The following is a 22,996-nucleotide window of genomic DNA, read 5'->3' as shown; positions in this document are numbered from 1 at the left end:
CCTTGAATATGATGTTTTCACTTTCCTCTCTATCCCTTTAGGGTCACACATTTGCCGGGGGACTTTACCCAAACTCAAGTTGTCACACCTACCTGCCTTCTCTTTTGTCGCCTGCTTGAGCCTATAGCTAACTTTCCACCAAGCCCAATCAATCAATATCATTAGTGCCCCCTGGATCGAATCTAATATTTACTTTTTTTTCAATTCCATGGATTACTCCCCATATTACCTACTGTAAAGAAAGGAGGAGCCGTTGGGGTTTTCCGTAGGAAACCACAACTTAATGTAAGAGCAGTTGGGGTTTTCCATAGGAAACCACAAATTAATGTAAGAGCAGTCAATTATTTGAAGAAGTCCGCTGATATCCTTGAATTTTCTTCTTGGCTCTCCCCAGTGGGACTGCAACACAATCTATTTTCCCTTGGCTTTAAAGGGAGGAAAAAAATTTAAAAAAGGAAAGAAAAAGAGCATCTGGAAAAAAACAATTGATTTCTATCAATAGGCTAGCTGGCATATGGGATGGGAGGTACCTAGTTTGAAGATTCCCAACCTGGTCCAGATAGTGGGTTAGCTTATATGCTACTAATTTAGCCCATCCTTGTGGGAAGGGGTGTTCCCATCCTAACATTGTCTTTTTCCTCTCTATCCCTAAAGGGTCACACATTTTCCGGGGGACGTTCTTGGGAGATAAGACCTGGTTGTCCCCTGAGGGACCACTCTGGTATGTGGCCTCCATGAGACTTAGGCAAGGCAGGTTTGCTCCATAACCCTAGTGAGAACCCTGAGTAAGAACCCTTGACCACTGGGAGAGGAAGGGACTAAGACCATGGTATGTACACCCTTTGGTTAACTTGACGTAAAGCTTCATTTACTTTGGTTTTTCTAGCTAGTTTATTTCCCACTTTTTTTCTTGCTTTTACAGCAAGTATTCTAGCTCTCAAATTAGGTCAAGCACTGTATGAGTGATTTTTCTGCCACCGTTGATCCACTTAAAGTGAAAGCCATCCTCGAGCTGCCCCCTCCTATGAACTGGTGCCAGTTGCAAAGCATCCCCAAGGGAAAGCAACTTTCTCTATCGATTCTTCATTGGAAGGGAGAGAGAAAATCATAATAGTGCTTGCCCCAGATTGGAAGGATCTAAATAATTCCTACCTCGTTGGATGGGAGAGAAGGAATGATGGTCGTTCAAAGACTATACGTAATTCCTGGTTGTCCCCTAATGGACCACTCTTTACTGGTGGCTCACTGTCTCTCAGGCAAGGCAACCTTGCTCCCTAACCCTAGTCCTAACCCTAGTCAGAACCCTGGGCTCAGAGAGAAGACCTGGTTGTCCCCTGATGGACCACTCTTTACTGGTGACCCACTGTCTCTCAGGCAAGGCAGCCTTAAGATTTAAAGATCTTACTTACACTTTTTTTACTTCTAGTTATTTTATCTCGGCATTGTTTAATCATTATACATTCTCGAGTTTTTAGACGAAATCTGGCGAAAATGTTTTTGGTTAAACTTTTATATTTTTTTGTTTAAAAACAAAATTTGACTACATATATGGATTCAACACCCTGAAAAACCCCCGAAGAACTCAAATTATGCAGGGTTCACAACTCAAACTTATGATTCTACAAATACCTACTAGATTCCGAGAAAATTAGATAAAAAAATATGTCAGAAAAACATCTAAGGTGTATAATAGATAGACTACGACCTTTATCTCCTTTTAAGGTTGATATGAAATTATACTAGGTCTTGTTGGCATTAAAATATTTTATTTATGATTGAGAGTGGGTGAATTAATTTTACCACATTGGGTTGTAGTATCAAAAAAAAATCGAGTGACCATTAGTGAAGTTGGGAATATTGATGTTTTATAGTTCTTTTAAAAATAACTTAAAATACATATTCATTTTTGTTTTTATTATAACTCACATTGCTTTTCTATTTATAGAATATTTCATTTTTATTTTAAGAGGGACACATGTCAACTCCACGTTGAACACGAATGGAATCACACATCGCCCTCATACTTGGATATAGAAAACATCTCTCAATGCAATTATACAAGATTTAGTTTTTTACAAATGTGTTAAATATACATACACCCTTTTTTATCAAGTACTAGTTAAGATTTAAACAAGAGTAAGCACCTAATGACATGTATTTTCCTAGATAGATACATAACCAATTCTCCCTTTGGTTGATTCAAGATCCATTATAAGGGCCCTCAATTGAGATAAGGAACCCATGAGACCACTATTTGATGTTTGTCACAATGAAGGATAGTTTACATCTATTTCATAGGTCACAATAAAGATAGTTTTTCTGATACATCATGAAGGAGATTTTTTTCATCTTATGAAATGTGTCAGAGTAAAAGTGATTTTCTAAGAAATATGTCATCCATGTGAAACATTTTGGCCCATGTGACACATTGTTAAAGTGGATAGTTTCGGCTCATGTGATGCATCATGATAGTGGTGACTTTTATGCCATGTGATACATTTCCCAAGTGGAAACTTATTTCCTGGCATGTGATAAATCACCAAAGTGAAAAATTTTGGTCATGTGATACATCACAAAAATGAAAAATTTTGGCCTCTGCTCTATGTCACACATGTCCCACCTCTTTTAAGCTTATGTGCAACATGTCACACCACAAGATTTCTTTTCATAGATGCAATTCTTAAAAAAAATCATTCTCATCTTTGTTATTAATGGATTTCATAAATCAAAACTTTGTTGTGATGCAATAGAAACATATCATATGAAAAGAAGCTTTGAAGTGGGACAATAAAAAATAATCATGGAGAGAGAAACATTCATATGGTTCAACATATCACATGAAACAAATTTTGGTACAATACACCATGAAGGAGGAAAATTCATTTTATAAATGTGTAGCACCGAAATTGATGTTCTAAGTGATATGTCACTAAAATAAATTTCCATGTAATATATATGCCATTATGGTGTAAAATTTGGAGAAGTGCACTGTATCCACATAAAATCTATTTTTGGTGCAATACACTACAAAGGAGAAAAACTTTTGTCTATGTGATGTGTAAATGTAAACTTATGGCCCATATGATATATTGCAAGAAAAAATATTTTCCTATTGATATAATGGGAGAAAGAAAACATGGAGTGACGTGATACCTTTGAACTTTCTCTTTGGCACCATTGATACAATTTTGGAACTATGTGACACGTCACAACTAAAGGTGTTTTTTGTATAATAGTTGTTATAGCACAAGGAAAAGCATTTTATATGTGACATATCCCAAGGAAGAAATTAAGAAGTTAGGTACCTATAATGCTAATGTAGCCCCCTTATTATTATTGTCAGTGTAGCCCCTTATTATTGTTTTTGTTCCCATGTAGCCTCCATATTATTATTGTTGTGCCCCATAGAAGCCCACTATTGTTATTGTTGTGCCCTTACATTATTATTTTTATGTAGCCTTTGATTATATTGTGACCCCTTAGACTCCTATATATACCAAGGAGGTCCTATCAATTATATCATCCAAGAATTGTTCATTTATGTGATTTAAAGGAGGTTTCCCCCTCAAAGAGGCTAATTTTCAAGTCTTTGGTCTATATTTTTTTCTATTTTATTATCTAGTTGCATAACATATGGTATCAGAGCTTGGATTCTAGGGTTTACTTTTTTAAATAGGTCATCTTGGAATTTTCACTATAAAAGAATTTATACGAGGCATTAGAAGCTAAAATTTATACCACATTCATCCAAAATATTGGTGAACTTCGTGTAAAAATTTCAGACCTTCGTTCACTATATGTTTTGAGATATGGTCCAAAGATGTTAGGGTTTTTGCATGCTCCAAAATCCAGTCTCAAATAGGTGACCTAGGAAAAATTGTCATAAATTTCTCTACAAGCATAGGATTTGAATTTCATAAAAAGTGACTGAAATTTCATGGACTTTAGTTTTTTGTGTATCATTTCTAGGTCTGAATTTTTAAATAGTGACACATGGCATTCCATACAAGTTTTCTCTGCTCAACCAATCCATAATCAAGTCATCGTGGGGGAGTGGGCATAACTTTATCTTGAAGAATCCAATCTCAGCCTAACTTATGGCACTGGAAATAATACTTAGAGGGATACCACATGAAAAAAATTTAGACCTTGGAGAGCCAAAATTACAGAGGTATACAATTTCAAAATCAAGCTCCAAAAAACAAAAAGAAAAGGTGTGTATTTTTTAAAATTTGCATAATTACGTTTTTTGAAAAATTTGTTTGAAGTGATTCAAAGGGTGTAGTGAAGCATATATATCATCATTTAGTTCAAATATTCCTCGGAACAATAAAATGGATACACCCAATAAGCAACCAAAAAGCTCTACTATGATGCATGATGAAGAAGAAGAAATGTAACATGATATATCAAGGTTACATGACCAAGTACAACAAATTTCACTCTCACAAAGAGAAAACAAAAATGAATTGGAATTGATGAATGTTAATATGGATGGTTTAGAAGAAAAAATAAAAACGGACATGGAACGTTTGACAAAGTTGTTTCAGGAAAGGATTCTTAATGGTGACAAGGTAGTCCATGAAACTCTTGATGAGAACAAAACGAATGTGAATCATGATTTTAGAGACTCTAAACCGGGGATAAAAATAAACCATATTCAAAAGATCAATATGAGGAAGTTTAATGGCAAGTATTTGGTAACACGGATACTACAGATGGAGCAATTATTTGCTCTACATGATGTGTCACACACACAAAATATATGATTTGCATCTTTATATTTAGGAAAAAATCAGTTTGTGTGGTATCAATGGCTTTGTTCTCATAAATCAATTATTACTTTGACAAATTTCATAGAATAATTGGTAGCACATTATGAGGATACAAAGAGCAATTCCTTCTTTAACTAATTGGTAAATCTTAAACAAAAGAGGTCAATGGCGGAGCACATTGAGGAATTCAAAATATTGAATATCAAGGTAAATGATATTCTAGAGGAGCATAAAATTGTTGTCTTCATAAGGAATTTAAAGGATAACATCCAACATGAGGTTCACCTTTGCGAACTTAATCCATTAGAGAAATAATTCAAGGTGGAAAGAAATATTGAAAGAAAAAGTGTGGCAACAAGGAAGTCTCCCACTCACAACTATAAATATGAAAGTGTTGTTGCTCCTAGCCTCCCACAACCTACAAGGTTGTCACCATAACAAATGAAGGAAAAAGAGAAAAAGGGCTTTGTTACAGTGGTGATAGAAAATACACTAAGGGTCATAAGGGTGCTGAGAAGAAATTATTTTACATAGATTGTGAAGAGGAGGAAGAAAAGGAACAAGAAACATCAAAAGAAAATATATACACCAAGAACCAATCCCAAACAAAGAACAAATGAACCTGACCATATCTTTAATGCATTGGAAAGAATTACCACTCCTCAAACTCTCAAGATAGAAGCATATATGAATAAAAAAGGTAATAGTGATGATCGATTATGGTAGTACCCATAATTTTATTCATTATAAGATAGCAAAGGAATTGAATTTATTTTTATATCCAACACCAGAGTGTCAAGTGATGGTTGCAAACGGAGGAATATAAATTTCTCAGGGAAGTGTAGTAATATCAATCCAACCATGGGGAAAAATGTATTGAATATCCCAATGGTTTCCATTCCGATGGGTGGTGTTGATGTCGTATCAGGAATCCAATGGTTACAATATTTGGGGATGATAGCTTTTAATTTTCAAGAACCTTCCTTGAAATTTTCCTAGGAAGGAAAGGAAATTGAATTAATGGGCATCGCAAGGAAACCAGAGAAGATAATAAGCCCTGATGGAATGAAAAAGCTTTTGAAGAAAGAACAATGAGGCATAATTGTACAATTATTCTCACTATATGTTCAAACATCAAAATCATTTGTTTCTCCAAATCTCCAAATAATCTTGGAGAATCATTCCAAGGTGTTTGAGACTCCCAAATTCCCCCCAACTATTCATGATCATGATCACACTATTCAATTGATTTGAGGAAGAGTTCCTCCAAACATAAGACCTTACAAATATCCTTATTCCAAGAAGAGTAAAATTGAACTTATGGTTGCAGAAATCATAGAGACAGGTATAATTCAATCTAGCCAAAATTTTTTCTTTTCTCTAGTAGTATTGGTACACAAAAAGGACGGATCACGGTGTATGTGTCTGGATTGTAGAAATCTCAACAAGCTCACTATTAAAGATAAATTTCCCATTCCTGTCATTGATGAATTGTTGGATGAATTACATGGAGAAATTTACTTCACCAAGTTGGATCTTCGTTCAAGATATCATCAAATTAGAATGAATACTGAAGACATTCTGAAAACAACATCCAAAACTCATGAAGGTCATTATGAATTTTTGGTCATGCCTTTTGGCCTTACTAATGCACCTTCCACATTTCAAAGTTTGATGAATTTCATTTTCAAACCCTTCCTTAGAAAATTTGTTCGAGTAATTTTTTATGATATATTAATCTACAACAAGTCTTGGAAGGACCATGTTCAACATGTTAACAGGGTGCTAAAACTATTGGAGGAGAAATAATTGTATGAAAAAACCTCCAAATATTTGTTTGGGGTATAGGATGTGGTATATTTGGGTCATATTATATCTCATGAGAGTGTTAAGCTAGATGCTAACAAAATTAAAGCCATCAAGGAATGGAAAATCCCCACAACCCTAAAGAATCTTCAAGGATTCCTCAGGTTGACAGGGTATTATCAAAAGTTTGCTAAGAATTTTGGGAAAGTAGTAACACCTCTAATAACATTATCAAAGAAAGATGCATTTTTTTGGACTCCATAAGCAACTAAGTCCTTTAAACATCTTAAAGAGGAAATGCACCAAGCTCCAGTTTTAGCTACTCCAGACATCACAAAAACCTTTATGGTGGAATGTGATACCTGAGAAAATGGAATTGGTGGTCTTAATGTAAGAAGGAACACCCATTGCATTTAAAAGTCGTACAATCAAGGGAAAATATTTACACAAACCTATTTATAATAAGGAAACGTTGGAAATACTACATTCCCTGAAGCAATGGCACCCTTACCTAATGGGAAGACACTTCAAGGTAAAAACTGATCATCATAGTCTTAAATACTTTTTTGAACAAAGATTATATTTAGAAGAGTATAAAGATGGGTCACTATGATGTTGGGTTATGACTTTCAAATCATCTACAAAAAAGAGAAGAAAAATTTTGTTGTTGATGCACTCTCAAGGAAGGATGAGGATGTGGAAGAATTCCTTTACTTAATTTCTATTATCCAACTGGATTGGATAACTAAAACAAGGGAGGAATGGAAGACTGAAGAAGAGGTGTGGACACTCATTCTAAAGTTGTGGCAATATCCCAGTACATATGATACATTTTTCTAAAAAAATGAATCATTGTGGTACAAAGATCACTTATATCTATGTAAGAATTACACACCTCTCCTTTAGGAGGGTACTCAGTATTTTTAAAAACTTACCACAAGGTCAAGAAGGAATTTTTTTGGGATGGCCTTAAATCTGATATTCATAATTTTGTGGCAGAATGTTTGGTTTTCTAACAAAATAAAGTTGATACAATTAAGACCTCGAGTCTGTTACAACCTTTAGCCATTCCAGGTCAACGTTGGGAGGAGGCCTCAATGGATTTTATCACAAGTTTACCCAAGTCTAAAAGAAAGTGTGTCATCATGGTGGTAGTTAATAGAATTACCAAGTATGAACACTTTTTTGCATTATCTCATCCTTTTAAAGCCAATACAGTCGTTATTGCATTTATAGAAACAATTCATAAGTTACATAGAAACCAAAAGATTATTGTAACTGACAAAGATCCCATTTTCACTAGAAATTTTTGGATGGAATTATTTTGTTTTCTTGGTACTCAATGATCTCATAGCTCATCTTAACATCCTTTATCTGACAGGAAAGCTAAGATGGTGAACAAATGTTTGGAAGGATATTTTGTTGCTTTTTATCTAATTAAAAAACACAATGGGTTTAATGCTTACCTCTAGTTGAATGTTGGTATAACACTTCCTTCCATACTTCAGAAAAAATGACCCATTTAAGGCACTTTATGGATCTTATCCACCGTCCAACACGTCGTCTTTAAGAGAAAATTTTAAGGTTCAAGCAGTGGAATATCACATCAACCATAAACATCAAGTTCTCGAACTCTTAAAGGATAACCTCACTCTAGCGCAAAATCGAATGAAACAACATGCAGATCAACATCGTAGTGAACGAAGTTTTGGTGTAGGTGACTGGGTATTTTTACTGCTACAACCATAGAAACAAATGTCCCTCAAGCAAGCTAATAATGATAATAAATTATCACCCAAGTATTATGGTCCTTGCAAGGTGTTGTAAAAGATTAGTACTATGGAATACAAATTGGAGATGCTTGCATCTTCATGTGTAGACCCAATTTTCAATGTTTCATGCTTAAAGAAGATTGCTAGTGACAAGCTCCCAGTTCAAACAATATTTCCAAAACTTGATGATGAAGGAAAAATCATATTGGAGCCTGAAGAAGTCATCGAAAAAGGAACCCAAAAATTATGGAATTGATCAATTTCAAAGTATCTCCTTAAGTGGAAGAACTTACCAGCTGAAGATTCCACATGGGAGGAAGATAATTTTATACAGAAGCATCCAAAACTACTCAAATGTTGAGAACAACACTTTTTTCATGCAGAGGGGCATGTTAGGTCCCTATAATACTAGTGTAGCCCCATTATTATTGTTGTTAGTGTAGACCTCTTATTGTTATTGTTGTTTCCATGTAGCCCCCTTATTGTTATTTTTATGCCCCATAGAATCTCACTATTGTTAGTTTTGTGCCATTACATTATTATTTTTCTATATGCTCTAATTATATTATGATCCCTTAGACTCTGATATATACCAAGGAGGTCTTGTCGTTTGTATCATATAGGAATTGTTTATTTATGTGATGTAAAGGAGGTTCCACTTCGAAGAGGCTAATTTTAAAGTTGTTGATCTATCTTTTCTTCTATTTTTGTGATATGGTTGAAAACATGGAGTGACATGATACCTTTGCACTTTCTCTTTGGAACCATCGAGATAAATTTGGAACTATGTGACGTGTCACAAAAAAAGGTTTTTTTTTTGTGCAATACATGATATATCACAAGGAAAAGCATTTTAAATGCGACATATCCCAAGGAATAAAGTAATATGTGGAAAATTAGTTTGTACAAGTTTTGAAATAAATTGGTTGAATGAGTGGAAAATAACTTCAATGTCATGTCTATCTATTAATTTCTCTCAAAAGAATGAAAAATATAAATAAATTGTGCAGGATTAGAACTACTCTGAGAAACCTTTGACCTTCAAACCCCATGGTCAATACTCTACCATCAAAGGCACTTTGAGGCATAACCTTTGTTAAAAGAATGCACCTAATTTGTTAAAATATGTTGATGCTTCACCTTAGGAAAAGTACCCTTCCCAATATCATCATTATTGCCTATTATTTAAGAGGTAGAAAATGTAGAATATAATCACCAAAACTAAGTGAAACAAGCTATAGATATTAAAAAAATTAGGAAGAAGACAAACAATGGTTTATATGACAATTTCAAAACCCTCTTAGCATGTATACAACCTGCACTATCCAACCAAGTGAAGGTTCTCTATAACACAATTTTAGGTCATTTCGCTTCACTGTTGAACAACCTCGTTACTTTTCTAGAATAGAGTATGGCTCAATAATCAAGTTTGATACTTGTGGTGATATTAAAATTTAAGTGTGGTGTCTATGTTGAAAATGAGATACTAAGATAGATTGGCTACTAGGATGAAACCATAGTAAATCAGGATAATTTGCCCCATTTTTTTTGAAAATGCCACATATTTTCAAAAAGTGCCATTTTCGTTTTCCATATAACCAAGAATTACAGTATAGGCAGGGTTGAGATATTTTTTATGGATCAAGGCCATTCAACAACAAGGCTCAAGACCATTACAACAATGTACTCAATATAAGCTCAACATCCCACTAGTGGGAATTGAACCTTGGTGGGAATGATAACAATGATTCATCCCAACCGCTTGAGATAATCCCAAATGACAATTTTTAAAAATGGCTTAGCATTAGAGATCCGAAAAATACATTACCATAAAAAATATAGTCCTCTTTCATTTATATAAAAAAATGAAGAGTTAGGCAAATAAAAGTATGTAACCAAAAGAAAAAAAAATCTCTAATCATATTACATGTTTCATTATTTTCTTCTTATCATTTTTGTGACACCCCTAGTATGTTTTCCCCCTAATTTTTGTAATGTAATGATACTTGATATTATAAATGAGTATATCTCTATGTAATGGCCTGAATATTGGGACCATAAATACATGATCTAAGCTCAAGGAAGAGGAAAGAAAAACCCATGTGGGGTTACCTAGCACCTTTTATTAATTTTATGGTGCAAATAATAAGAAAAAAGGAGGAAGATTCCAAGAGGAACATGGAGAGACACCCTGAAGAAATAATAGAAAGGAAAATGTACATCAATGTGGGGGACATACTTATTTTTAGTGAATATCATGAGTAAAGTTGGATAGACATATGAGTTGAGGGAATGGGATTCCCTAAAAAAGGAAATTGTGACCAGAAGTGCAAGAGGATCAAGAGGAAATGGGAATGAGTGTTTTCTAAGGATTGGCTAGGAAACCAGTTAGGGTGTTAGCTAGCACTGATAAACCACATAAAAATGGGTTCTTTCTTAGAGAGAGATGCTAAATCACCTAGGGTGCTTGTTGTGGGTTGATAAACCACTTTGAGAGTGCTTGACACAACTAATAAACCACATATTATTTTCAAATATGCTTTTCTTGACTACTTGACAAACCACTAAGAGTGATATGTATTTCCTATCCTCTGTGGACTGATGATTTATCCCTGTTAAATCTCCTAAAAATAATTTCCCCTTAGATCATGTATCTACTCTAGGTGGATTTTTTTAGTGAATTTGGCTACAGTAGGTCTATGATTGGGTGGAAAATTGAAGTCCCACCTTCAGTTTTCCCTTTCTCTGTATTGTAAATAAGATGCTCTTAGTTGAGGGTTCTAAAATTAAAGAATTTCCCTATGGAAATTGATGTGTAGCTCTGAATGATGTTGCATGGATGTGTAATGCTAGTTCATGAACTTGTTAAATGTAATTCATGAGTTCTTCTATTTATTTTTATGAATTTTTTTCATACATCTAAGGGCTAAACGCATGAAGTTTTCTATTTACTATTTGTGGATTTCATTCTAGGTTTAATGACTCCAAATCACAGCATGGAATGCCGTCTTTCTTGAGTAGAAATGAGAGGTTAATCCTCTGATTATATTCCTAAGGAATGGGTTATTCCTATGTTCATTCTAAGCCTACAGATTGCCTAAATACATGTGTGTAGAAAAGAAAAAGAAAGACTATCTCTGATAAAGGGAAATGGAATGCCTATATTAAAACAATTTGGCCATCATGCCTTGTTTTATAATTTGCAAGTTCATGAGGGATAGTCCTATATATATATATATATATATATATATATATATATATATATATATATTGTAGGTCATAGGCCGAGATGGGCTAGAGCAGTGAAAAATCTCGGGAGGGATAACTAGTGAGGCCAACAACATACTCACATATGTTATGGCTTTGGAGGCCCAGGCAAGGGCTCTAAATACATACGTATATAAGTTCAATTTTGACAACAAGTTGGAGTTGAAAACATAATTCTCGGAGGAAATATGGGCTATTGGTTGTATTAGGGATCCCCCATCATTGGATGAACCCTGAAAGTATTACCTCAGAGATTTTGAAGGGATATTCTGCTTGGAAATCATGAGATTTAATTATCAGGACTACATGGTATGTGGGATCGATCATTCATGAACCCAATGCAATGAATAAAAGACCCTAAAACATAGGAACCCCCATTTCACCTTGACGATTAGAGATTTTAACATCACCCTGACGTACAAAACCGATGACGCCACCTAGAGGCATCCTAGCCCAACGATTTCCTATAGTGCTTTATGTAATCCTTTTGACAACAAGTTGGAGTTGAAAACATAATTGTCGGAGGAAATATGGGCTATTGGATGTAATACGGAGCCCCCGTCATCTGATGAACCCTAAAAGTATTACTTGAGATATTTTAAAGGGAGATTCTTCTTGGAAATCCTGAGATTTAATTATCAATACTACATGGTATGTGGAATCGATCATTCATGAACCCATTGCAATGAATAAAAGACCCTAGAACATAGGAACCCCCATTTCACCTTGACGATTAGAGATTGTAACATCACCCTAACATATAAAACCCATGACGCCACCTAGAGGCATCCTAGCCCAACGACTTCCTCTAGTGCTTTATGTAATCCTTCCTAGATTTTATCTCTGATATCGTGTGGTAGGAGTGGGCCCATCCAAAATGTTTGGGCACATTATGATAGTAATGGGGAAATGCACAGGAAACTATATCATGGATAAGTGGATAGGGAAATCTTTGTTAGCTTGACAATTTCAATCGAAGGCATCCTAGAGTTTTGTATGCAAATCTCATAAAGAAACTCTCATGATTTTATCCTCCAGATTATGTGGCGAGGGCCTTGCTCGTCTTATCATAACGTTAAATGAGGGTCGTACCAAGGGGTTATAACACACACAAAGATATATATATATATATATATATATATATATATATATATATATATATATATATATATATATATATATATATATATATATATATATATATATATATATATGAAGTGGACCATGGAAAAATAGGGGACCAACGAGTATGGAAAGGACATGAACGAGTCAGAAATGAATAATGTTGTGACTTGGAGGGTGATTTGGGTTCTATGTGGAGACCACATAGTATCCATGTGGCTAGACTTGAAGACATGGCATGTGGCTATTGGTGGAATCTTTGAAGGTTCTTATGTTTTAATATGGAGGTTAGATAGAGATAAAATTTATACAGTTCGAAAGGTATCAACGAGATGATAACAATAGTGTTTTCTATAAGATTTTCAAAAATATAAACATTTGAGACCCCATTTCCATGACTACAACCTTGGAGGTTGTAATAGTCCCGAGTCAAAATTTCATGTAATAAAAGTAAAAAAAGGTAAAATAAGACCACGGGGAAGGGATACTTATTCCAAGTTGAATGTTGGCAAAAATATCTTAGCGGGCATCACTTGTTGCATTTTATGGCTAAGGGAAATTGGCAAAGGCAATGGCTTAGGATTTGGGAAGGAAAAAAGGTAATTTTGACACATTATTTATGAAAATAATGGAAATTAGGAGAAAAATAAGGTGAAATGTCACAAGTTGCATGTGAGGAGGAAAGTGAAGGAAAATAAGGGAAAATTGTAGAAATTAGAGGCCTCGTCAATAAAAGGACCTCAGAGCATCAATTTGTAGCCTTTTGTCAGCTTATCGTCAGTTAGTGTTAGAATTTGTCTCAAGAGGAGAATGAAAGTAAGCAAGCAAGGAAAGGAAAGGAAAAGTAAAGGAAGGCAAGGATCAAGCAACTTCAGCGGGAATACTTGCAAGTAACAATTTGCATGTGTGATTTCCTAGATGGTTTCAACATGCATGGTATGTGCATGTTGGTAAATTGTTCTTTTGTTGTCGTGGCATGGATTTTGTTGGGATTTAACAGTGGATTTTATCCTACCCTTGCCATTTTCGGATATCCATGGTGTGATGGGATTGTTCTCGGTTTAAGCTTTGGATTACCAATGGCTTTGGAATCCGGGTGAGATGGTCTAAGGAAAATTCCCAAAGGCCTAGGAATCCCTTGACCGGTAATGGTGGGATACACAGTAAATCCTAAGGGTGGAGACAGGAAAATTCCTAAAGGTTGTTGAAGAAATTCTGAGGCATCCAAGCTCGGTTCTATTTTCTGATCTTGGCACCAGTTTAGGTGTGATCATGGTATAGAAAGGGTGGAGGTGGTTTAACCTTTGGATTCCCTTGGTTTTATTTGGATTGGTTTATCCCGTGATATCCCCCATTCATACTTGGAATATGGCATGGGGGTGATTGGCTGAAAGAAAGATATGGTTCAAAAAATCTATGACCGGGTGGAACGTGGATGTCCTGAACCCGATTGGAAATTTCCTATGGTTAATGAAATCTAGTTTTATCTCTCTTTTGAGGTAATGTACATGTTATTCTGTGGATTTAATGGTTGTTATCTTAGGGTTATTTATCTAGTTTTATGATGGTTATAAGCATGGTTTTATGATAGATATCAGTCATGGATCTATTAATGATTTTACTTGTAAATGAATAAATAATAAATGCAAGACCTAAATTATGTTATGAAAGTTAATGTGAGAAGGTAGAGACCCTTATTGTTAAACCTTAGACAAGTTTTCAGTCCCTTATGTTCATACTAGCATTCATGACCTATAGGTTCCATATCTACCAAGTGTCTAATAGAATGTCAGTCCCAGTTGGGGATGGTCAGGTCAAGTCCTGGTTCCAGTTTTTGGTTGCAAGAATTGTCTTTGTGTCTTTTATGAGTTCTGAGAGTTTCATGGATTTATGGGCAGAGGCTTAGCGCCAACCCTGGAAAGTAGCCTTCATTCTCATAGTTGCTGGCACAACATTGGCAGAAAAAGGCCACAGTCACACTAGTGCAGGCCTATGGGAGCTACTGGGAACCCATAGTGACATGGAGGCGTTGGAAAGGGAGTGACTAGGGATCTAGGTCAGGGAAAAAGTGAGTAGTTTCAAGGATTAGACACCTGGAGGGGTTGGGTTACTCCTGGGGGTCCTATGGCACCTTAGGGAAGTTATTAATGTATTTTTATGTCGACTCCATTTCCTTAAGGTCATCTAGGAGGTTTAGTGATATCATAGTAACCCCTCATCTCATGTTTACCCCAGGTACGCCGATGAAAGTGGGTAGATGTGAGAGGAGGTGACGTTACAAGGTGCTATGAGAGCAGGTTGTGCTCTCTTTGGGTTATATTTGATACCAAAGGGTGGTATCAGAGCATGGTTTCGCTATCTTTAAATAAGTCTGATGTTTTGAAGGTTATGGTTGTCATGCATGGGATGAGGCAATACAGTTGGTATGATCATGCATGATGTTTTTGTGATGTTATGTTCTTACACGGATATGCTTATGATTATACATGTACACGCTAATGTGGACTGATCTTGCAGATGAGATAAGCCTTCCTTGAACATAACTAAGGTATGTATTTGATTTTGGTATCTATATGGTTTAGCTGACATGGTATCCTTGCATGAAGAAGAGAATTCAAGATGACAAGAAAAATGGTAGACTACAGTTCCTGTGACTCCCCCTACATATCAATTGGGCATCAAGGAGAATAATATTCTCCTAATATATCAAATACATTAAGGAGATTGAGGGAAAACATTAAAAGTTGCAAAGAAGACAATGATATTTTGGTTAAGGCTCAGGAAAGACTTGCAATGGCTCAGGAGAAACAGGTAGAGGTTAATGCAACAATCCTTTAAAGCTTGTCAAAGTTACAAAAATAGGGAAACCTAAGGATTAGTCAAGAGAAGGAAGGGAAAACTAATGGAGCATATGGTAGAATATCTTTGTCTGGATATAGGATGGATAGAGGGGACACAGTTAGAGGTGGAAGATCACTAGATACACCTAACAGAAGGACTGGTATGTATGGGCATCATTCTAGTTTTTCATCCAGGAGACATCATTAAAACCATCACCATCATCATCCTTATAGGAGGAGGGAGTGTTTTCCTGAGGAGTTCAAGAAGGTGAAGCCTCCTACATTTGATGGAGAGATGAAAAGGCATGGTTGCTTGGAATGAAGAAGTTCTTCAGATTGCATAGTTACTTAGAGAACATGAAAGCTAGGATAGCCACTTTCAGTCTTAAATGGAATACAGATATCTGGTGAGAGGATGTGAAGAATTTCAAAGGTATTTGGGAAAAATACTTAATTTGGGATGCATTTGAGAAGCTTTTTAAGAATCAGTACTTATCGGATTGGTACTATGATGGTAGAGTTGATGATTTTTATGAGCTACAGATGGGTTTCATGAAAGATGACGAGTACACTAGCATATTCTTGGAGCTGTTGAGGTATGTGCAATATCTCAAGGAGGAGAAGGAAAATATTCATAGACTTATCAATGGATTTCTAGCAGCATATGGAGACCGGATTGAGTTTTATGAGCCTAGATGATTAGAGGAAGCCATCCGTAAATTGAAGCATTGTTATGAGCAGCGAAAGCAAAAAAGTTGAGACTAAGTGTGACTTGAAAGGAATGTTGGGTTGTGTTATATTCTTTCCATGACTAGCCCACATAGTTAACCGGGGGGTTAGAGGGGGGGCGGAGCCCCCCTTCGTTCCGCCGATTGTGTAGTGGGGGGGGGGGGTCACAAGGGGTTTAAGGTGCACCCGTAAAATTTTGGTTTTGGACCCTATGTTAGGTTGGGCGGACCCACCTATGGTTTTGTGCATGATTTTCGCACATGTTTTTGGACGCGATGGTTTTCGGTCCATGGTATTGGACACGATGGTTTTCGGTCCATGGAATTGGATGCTTCGGCATGTATAAATATGTATTATAACATTGAAAGGAACATAATGAAAAATCAAGCTGGTAGTCCCGGTTTTGGGATCCAGGGGAAAATCTCAGTGTATATGTGTTTTATGTGTTATGCTCTCGCATTTTTTATTTTTCTGTGTTTTAGAATTCGTATGCACATAATTTATGTACGGGGTTAAAACCTACATTTGGTATCAGAGTTGTTTTGGCTTCAAGGGGACGCCTTTGTTGCTGAGGGTTTTCGCTCGGGCCTATGGTAGACCCTGTTCAATGGGATATCTGTGAGATCGATTGTGTTGGTTAAAAGAAGATGGCGAGCAGTGGAAAAACAGAGATCGAGAAATTTAATGGTCAGAGTTTTGAGTTGTGGAAACTCAAGATGGAGGATCTGTTGGTGGATAAAGATCAGTGGATCAAGGTAGATCCGGGTACTAAACCAACAGGAGTGTCCGATGAAGAATGGAAGAAGTTGGATTGGAAGGCAAAGAGCATAATACGATTGTGTGTCTCAGATTCAGTATTGCTAAATGTATCAGGGGAAGCTACGGCGAAGGCTTTGTGGGACAATTTAGGGACTTTGTACCAATCTAAGTCTCTGGTGAATAAACTGTTCCTGCGGAAAAAGTTGTACAACCTGAGGATGAAAGATGGAGACTCGGTGATAGAGCATCTAAATACATTTAATACTTTGGTAAGTCAGTTATCATTTGTTGATATTAAAATTTCATATAAAAATTAGTGCATTAGTTTGTTGTGTTCTCTACCAGATTCGTGGGATAGTCTGGTTATTGCAATAGGTAGCAATGCAACTGCCTTGCAATTTGATGAAATAGTCTCATCCTTGCTGACAGAGGAGATGAGATAGAAAAATATGAAGAGCCAAAATGGTGATGCCTTGTCTGTACGAGGACGGTCCTAGAACAAAAACAAAAATAAGTCATCGAGTAGGAGATCTAAATCTCCAGGAAAACCTGTAAAGGTGGTGTGCTGGAAATGCTTAAAGGAAGGGCACTTCAAAAGGAACTGTAAATCTAAAGCTCCTGATAAAGGAAAGGGATCTGATGATGCTCCTTCTGTAGAGGCAAAAACCACCTCAGATGAAGGTGGGGATGTGTACTTGGCTTCTTCAAGTACACATGTAGATCATGAGGCATGGTTGATTGACTCAGGTGCATCCTTTCACTTCACTCCCCATAGAGAGTGGTTCTGCGAGTATGAGAAATATGATGGTGGTGATGTCTTCTTGGGGGATGATAGGAAGGCTAGAATCATTGGTTGCGGAAAAGTAAAGTTGAAGTTGCAAGGTGGAAGGGTTAGAACACTTCCGGGTGTTCTACATATTCCTACATTGGCTAGAAATATGATTTTTGTAAGCAAGCTGGATGATGCAGGTGTAAAGACAGTGTTCAAGAAAGATACCTACAAGATGGTTCAGAGAGCATTGGTATTGATGCGGGGAGTTCGGATTGGAACTCTGTACAAGCTGCAAGGTAGCACTGTTGTTGATGGGTGCAACAGTTCTGTGGTTCCTGAAAGTAGAGCTGAAAATCTAGTGGTCTCTGGAGAGAAGACCATGCTATGGCATCAAAGGCTTGGACATATTAGAGAGAAGGGCTTTCGAATACTTCATGGTAAAGGTATGGTAGAAGGTATGAGTAATATCTCTCTGGATTTTGATTTCTGTGAAAATTGTGTATATGGGAAGCAAAATCGGGTGAGTTTCCCCTCTGGTGGTAAGAGGGCGAAACAGATATTAGAGCTTGTGCACAGTGATGTGTTTGGACCTATGAAGGTTCCATCACTGGGTAATTCTGTGTACTATGTATCATTTATAGATGACATCTTAAGGAATACATGGATATATTTCCTTAAGAAGAAATCTGAAGTCTTTAACAAGTTTAAAGAATTTAAGGCTCTGGTGGAAAACCAGACAGAGAAGAAGATAAAGGTGTTGAGGATAGATAATGGTGGAGAGTTTTGCAGTAAGGAATTTGAAGAATTCTGTAAGAAGTGTGGTATAGCACGACAGAAGACTACTCCATATACACCTCAGCAAAATGGAGTTGCAGAAAGAATGAATAAGACATTGATGGAAAGGGCAAGAAGCATGCTCAGTGGTGCCAAGTTAGGATAGGAATTCTAGGCAGAGGCGGTGGATATTGCATGTTACCTGGTTAACAGGTCACCTTCATCAGCGTTGGAGGATAAGACTCCACAAAAGGTATGGACTGGTAAGAAACCCTCTCTTTCACATCTGAGGGTATTTGGATGTGATCCATATGTACATGTTCCAAAGGAGAAATGAACCAAGTTGGATAGTAAATATGAAAAGTGCATCTTTATTGGGTATAAGGATGGTTTAAAGGGTTATAAGCTTTGGAACATAGTCACGCGGAAGGTTGTGTATAGCCGAGATGTGGTGTTCAGAGAGGTAAAAGATGTTATTAAACATGAAGTCCAACCAAAGGAACCTGAGAAGATAGAGTTTGAGCTTAAGGAGGAAGAATCAGACTCTACAGCAAAAGAGGAATCAGAAGATGAAGAGCCACAAAATCTAGGTGTGAGAAGATCAGTTCGAGAAAGAAGGCAGCCAAAAAGGTATAGTCCATCTGCTTTCTATTCAAATTTTTCTTTATCTATTACTGACGATGATCCCAGAACTGTGAAGGAAGCGGTAGATTCAGAGGATGGCAAACTCTGGAAAGAGGCCATGGTTGATGAAATGGCATCTTTGCACAAAAATGAGGCTAGGGATCTGGTGGAGTTGTCGGTTGGAAGGAAACCCATTAGCAGCAAATGGGTGTTCAAGAAGAAGACAAATGCAGAAGGAAAGGTGGAGAAATACAGAGCTCGGTTGGTAGCAAAAGGTTATTCCTGGGTGCCGGCAATTGATTTTGGTGATATTTTGTCTCCTGTTGCCAAGGTAACTTCTATTAGATTACTTTTATCTATTGTTGTTGCTTTTGATTTTGAGGTAGAACAGATAGATGTAAAGACAACATTTCTTCACAGGGATCTGGAAGAGGAAATATACATGAAGCAACCTGAAGGATTTGCGGTGAAGGGTAAGAAAGAACTGGTATGAAAGTTAAAGAAGTCTCTGTATGGGTTAAAACAGTCACCAAGGATGTGATATCAGAAATTTGATACATTTATACGGGAACTTGGCTTCACCAGAAGCAAAGAAGATCACTGTGTGTATTTTAAATTAATTGGTGGCCATGTTATTTATCTAGTCTTATATGTGGATGATATGTTGCTGGTTGGAAATGACAAAGAAATTATCCAGGATTTGAAGACCCAATTGTCCTCCAAATTCGACATGAAAGATCTTGGTGCTGTAAACTATATTTTGGGCATGGAAATTAAAAGAGATCGGGCAAAGGGGAAGCTCTGGTTAAACCAGGGGAAGTATGTCGAGACAATACTACAGAGGATTAATATGCGGGATAGTAAACCAGTGAAGGTTCCTATTCCTATAGGTGTGAGGTTATCTGTTGAACATTGTCCCAAGACACAAAAAGAATAAGAGGACATGTCCCATGTTCCATATGCAAGTGTAGTCAGTAGCCTAATGCATGCAATGTTCTGTACTAGACCAGACATTGCACATGCAGTGGGAGTATTGAGCAGGTTTATGTCAAAACTAGGGACAGAGCACTGGACAGCAGTGAAGTGGGTTTTCAAGTATTTTTGTGGCACTAGTGATTATGGTTTGTGCTACCAAGGAAGACCAGGCTTGGACAAAATGTTGGATATTCATGGCTTTGTTGACGCAGACTGGGCTAGAGATGTGGATCAGAGAGGATCTACAAATGGGTATGTGTTTAACCTATTTGGAGGTGCAGTTAGTTGGATGTGTAAGAAACAATCTGTAGTGGCACTATCAACTACAGAGGCAGAATACATGGCAGCCACTCATGCAAGCAAGGAAGCAGTTTGGTTGCGGAGATTGTGTTCAAGTATGGGGTTAGTACTGGGAGCTATAAGGATAGACTGTGACAGCCAAAGTGCAATTTTCTTGGCAAAGAACCCCGCATACCATTCAAAGACAAATCACATTGATGTTTAGTGTCACTTTTTGAGGGATATGATAGAAGACAAAAAGGTGTTGCTGGTAAAGGTGGACACTTTGAAGAATACTGCAGATGCATTGACAAAATCTGTGAGCTCTGAGAAGTTCTCTTGGTGTAGAGAGACAATGGGCATTTCAAGGCTAGAAAAATGACTAAGCTCTCTTGTGGCCCCCTATGGAAAGAAAACAACAAGTGGGAGAATGTTGGGTTGTGTTATATTATTTCCATGACTAGCCCACGTAGTTAACCGAGGGGTTAGAGGGGAGGCGGAGCCCCCCTTCGTTCCACCGATTGTGTAGCGGGGGGGTCACAGGGGGTCTGAGGTGTACCCGTAACCCCACTTTATGGGGTCCAGGGCAACGCCCCAGAAAATTTTGGTTTTGGACCCTATGTTAGGTTGGGTGGACCCACCTATGGTTTTGTGCATGATTTTCGCACATGTTTTTGGACGCGATGGTTTTCGGTCCATGTTATTGGATGCTTCGGCATGTACAAATATGTATTATAACATTGAAAGGAATATAATGAAAAATCAAGCTAGTAGTCCCGGTTTTGGGATCCAAGGGAAAATCTGTGTATATGTGTTTTATGTGTTATGCTCTCGCATTGTTTATTTTTCTGCGTTTTAGAATTCGTATGCAGGTAATTTCTCTACGGGGTTAAAACCTACAAGGAAATGATAAAGTTAAATGAAAAAGGCCACCGAAGTAGGGAAGACCTCAAGATGTAGGTGAGAAAAAAAATGTTGCTCCTTACAAGAAGTTCAGTGCAGTTGAGAAGGGACATGTGTTGTAGCCTGGAGAGCAGAAGACTACAGGTGATAGTAAATCACCGTTGAAGTGTTGGATATGTGGCAAAGATCATTGTAAGAAGAATTGTCCACTGTACCAGGGTGTTAGGCATCATATCTATAGTGCTTAAGAGGCACATACATTTGGGGATGTTGGTCATAGTATTCCTTGGATTATGCGGTTGTGGATAATAGGCAGGTGGATCACCAGGCATCTATAACTGAGATGGACAACAAGCTTTGTGATTAATTTATTTCTATTTTTATTGATCCTGGATCTAATTATAGCTATGTTAATATTGACCTATTGGATAAGTATGGCTTGAGAAAAGAAGTGTTTGGATGGTAATGGAGAGAAGAGAATCTTGCAAGGGAAGAAGAAGCCTTTATCAATGAGGGTGGTAACAACTATGCAGGCTAAGCGCAGTTGTAGAAAATGGTGTGTGATGTTTGTAGTTCATATTTCTAGTGACAAGGGTAAGGATTTTGAGGATGAAGAAATATTCAAGAGGTACCCTGTATTGCAATAGTTTCAGGATGTGCTTCTAGTAGAGATTCAGAATTTCCTCTACATAGAGAATTAGAATTTTCTATTGAGTTGGTACCAGGGTAGCACCAGCATCAAAGGCACCGAGCACTCCAGAGTTAGTAGAGTTGAAGTTGCAATTGGAGGAGATGCTTGATAAAATATACATTAGACCAAGTGTATCACCTTGGGGAGCACCACTATTGTTTGTGAAGAAGGATGGTAACTTAGATTATGCATTGATTATAGAAAACTGAATAAGGTGATGATCAAGAACATGTATCCATTACCGAGGATTAATAGCTTATTTGATCAACTAAAGGGAGAAATACTATTCTCAAAGATTAATCTGCAGTCAGGATATCACCAAGTACGCATCAAAGAAGAGGACATTAACAAGACTGCCTTCAGGACTAGGTATGGGCATTATGAGTTTGTTGTAGTTCCATTTAGTTTGACTAATGCTCCAGCTAATTTTATGTGTTTGATGAATAGTGTGTTGCATCCTTATCTGGACAAGTTTGTTATTGTATTCATTGATGACATCTTGATATATTCTAAGAATGAGGAAGAGCATGTCAAGCATTTAGCAACAATGTTGAGATTGCTAAGAGAGCATCAGTTGTATGCTAATATTAGCAAGTGAAATTTCTTTTAGACAAAAGTACACTACTTGGGACATGTTGTTTCCAAGAATGGCATAGCAGTAGATCCAGAAAAGATAAAGGCTATCATGGAGTGGGAAGCTCCTAGAAATGTGGAGGAAGTCAAATCATTCATGGGCTTAGCAGGTTACTATAGGAGGTTCATCAAGAAATTCTCACACATTGCATATCCTATTACCCCATTGTAGAGGAAATGTAAGAAGTTTTAATGGAACGAGGAGTATGCAGCCAGTTTTTATCAGTTGAAGCAATTATTGACAAACGCCGTTGTTGGAGATTGCATATCCAGAT

This window comes from Pinus tabuliformis, chromosome 1_2 (assembly GCF_031772625.1).
Source record: "Pinus tabuliformis cultivar Carrire ecotype Pingquan chromosome 1_2, CPIR1, whole genome shotgun sequence".
Taxonomy (NCBI): Eukaryota; Viridiplantae; Streptophyta; class Pinopsida; order Pinales; family Pinaceae; genus Pinus; species Pinus tabuliformis.
Note: the sequence above shows the minus strand (reverse complement) of the source record.